Source organism: Nuphar pumila, chromosome 1 (genome assembly GCF_984573655.1).
Source record: "Nuphar pumila chromosome 1, dmNupPumi1.hap1.1, whole genome shotgun sequence".
In the NCBI taxonomy this organism is placed as follows: domain Eukaryota; kingdom Viridiplantae; phylum Streptophyta; class Magnoliopsida; order Nymphaeales; family Nymphaeaceae; genus Nuphar; species Nuphar pumila.
Window position 1 is genome coordinate 139,279,769 of NC_143249.1, and position 2,855 is coordinate 139,282,623.

Consider the following 2,855-nt stretch of genomic DNA (forward strand, 5'->3'; position numbering starts at 1 on the left):
GCTAAAAAATAGTGAATTATGTCATGTTATAAATATATGTTCGTATCATTGTTCTTGCTCGATACTCGTGTGAATGTCTAAGACTGTATGGCTTTACTCGTTTCGCACGTGCACGTTGGCACATCTTGACACGTATGTCACTGGTTTTGGGTTGTTGAGTATTACTTATTGTGGCTCACGTTTGTATAGTGATGACTCTATTATGCACCAAAGGCATGCTACACATTTGATGTGACATACACTTGAAAACTGAACACCATAAGGGTATAGCACATATTACCGGTTGAGGGTTGCGACTCGGTTGGAGTCTTCGGACAGTGGCCCCGTGTTTGTGAGAGAGAGAGCTCACGTATTGTGATACCCTAGGTATAAAAATAGAAATGGTGTTGTGATCGTCTTTACAGACGATATGCTCTTTTGTTGTCGTGTGAGGTTGAGCACGTGAATGATGGCTAGGACCACGTTGCGTACCCCGAGGGGACCATGAAACATATATGTCTATATACTTATGTGAAGTTTAAATCATGCAAAACGGCATGTGTTTGATACACTTGTATTGTCATGATTGCATATATCATAATACGAGCACTTGTTATTGTTATGGTTGTTCGATCTCACTTAGCACTTGCACGTATTCGCACATGAATAGAAATGAGATACGTAAATATTAACATTTACGTTTGATGGTTGAGCAATTATACTTTGCTTTTGCACCTATTGACACAAACGTCATATGGGTCGTATGCTATGGCTCCGGTTCTGCAATTGATACACGCATTGGCAGTTGCCAAGAATGGTCTACCTAAAATAATCGGAGTCTGGTGCTGGCTATCCACTCCTTCCATATCAAGAATAATGAAATCGACTAGAAAATAAAAGTCATCCACCTTAACTAGCACGTCCTCCAAGACACCTCTCGGTACCTTGACGGAACGATCTGCCAGCTGCAGTGTAATCGGAGTCGATCTCATCTCACCTAGCCCGAAAGAATCAAAGAAATAGTCGGGCAGAATGTTCACGCTTGCTCCAAGATCGAGCAATGCGCGTTCTATCCGGATGTTCCCTATAGTACAAGCAATGATAGGGCCTCTAGGGTCCTTGAGCTTCGGTGGTGTCTGATGCTGAAGTACTGAACTCACCTGCTCAGTCAGATGGACCCTTTTAGGAACTCGCTCTCTAGATTTACGCTTCTGCGTACATAGTTCCTTCAGGAATTTGGCATATGCCGGCACCTGCTGAATAGCATCGAGCAAAGGTAGGTTGATTTGCACATGCTTGAAGATGTCAAGCATGTCCTGGATCTTCGCACCTTGCTTCCCTCTATAACCAGGAGACTCTAATGCTTTGGAATAGGGTGGTGGGGGAATATACTCTGTTGGCTCCTCCTCTTTGTGAGAAGGCTCACTCCTATCCTTCTTCTTCTTCTCTGAGGATGAAGATGATGAAGCTGGTGAAGGTGATGATGGGGATGGGACTGATGATTGAGCCGACGTAGGTAAAACAATGGTCTTTGGCTCCTCTATCCTCTCTCTACTCTCTCGCTCTCTGCTCTCGACGTGATACTCACGAGCGCTCCTCAAGGCCCTAACTGATTTAGCCTGCTGCTGTGTCTCAGTATGAAATAGGCCTCCAGTCATCTGGTCCTTACCCTTCGGGTTCATGACAGCCTGACTTGGCAATGTACCCTCGGGTCTCCTACTAATAGCCTCAGCTAACTGTCCCATTTGCGACTCTAACTTTGCAATGGACTGAGTATGCGAGCTCAAAATCTGGCTACACTTCTCGAAGGCGTTCTGATTAGAGGTTTTCACCTCTTGGAATGCCTGGAGAAGTCTCTCCTCAAAAGATGTCTGCGGGGCAGACTCCTGCTGAATCGGGGGAGTAACAGAAGAAGAAGAAGACTGAGCATAGTTCGGTCTTTGAAATGACTGAGTAAAAGATGGTTGCTGAACTGGCTGAGAGGATGTAGGCATCTGCATGGAAGACTGTGGATTCTTCCATGAAAAATTGGGATGGTTACGCCAACCCGGATTGTATGTCGATGAAAATGGGTTATTCGGCGGTCTGACGTAACCCTGAGCTGCCTGAACTTGTTCTTGAACAAATTCAGGGTACTGAGCTGCCGAAGGGCACTCAGTGATCTCGTGTGCCGGACTGGCACGAAGAGTACACACCTGCTGTGTAGTGGATGGTCCGGAAAGAAGCTGGTCCAACTTCTGAGCAATCATGTCTACCTTGCACTGTAGTGCAGTAGATGGACCAACTTCAAGAACACCAGCTTTCTTCTGAATGCTGGGTGTGGCTCTATCAGAATGAGAGCTCGAAGCATGGTGGAGAGAATTCTCGGCCAATGTATCAAATAGTCTCCATGCTTCGTCCTCGCTCTTCAGCATGAATGTCCCTCCACATGAAGAGTCGATCATCTGACGATTCTTGTCAGACAATCCATCATAAAAGCTCTGCACCAGTTGCCATTTTGGCACCTGATGATGGGGACATTTCCTGAGGAGATCCTTCATTCTCTCCCAGGTCTCATGAAAGCGCTCACCATCTAGCTCTGAAAAGCTAGTGATGGCTCTACGATATTGGTTCGTGCGACCAATGGGAAAGTATTTCCGAAGAAACTCCTGTTGCAACTGATCCCAGGACTCTATTTCTACAGAATCTAAGGACTTTAGCCAATACTTGGCTTTGTCCTTCAATGAAAAGGGGAATAGAGTCAACCTCAACGCATCATTATCGAAATTCTGTATCTTAACAGTAGAACAGATTTCGAGGAATTCATCTAAGTGTCGGTAGGGATCCTCATGACTAAGGCCATAAAAGGATGGAAGCATTTGAATAATGCTGGCCTT

General features: G+C 45.4%; 1 non-coding gene across 1 annotated transcript; it reads left to right on the forward strand.

The window, feature by feature from the left end:
* The first annotated feature begins 2,481 nt into the window (after positions 1-2,481).
* On the forward strand, positions 2,482-2,584 carry LOC149849180 (small nucleolar RNA R71). Its single transcript, XR_016426546.1, has one exon. It is a non-coding gene; the product is annotated as a small nucleolar RNA R71 (small nucleolar RNA).
* The last annotated feature ends 271 nt before the right edge of the window (positions 2,585-2,855 follow it).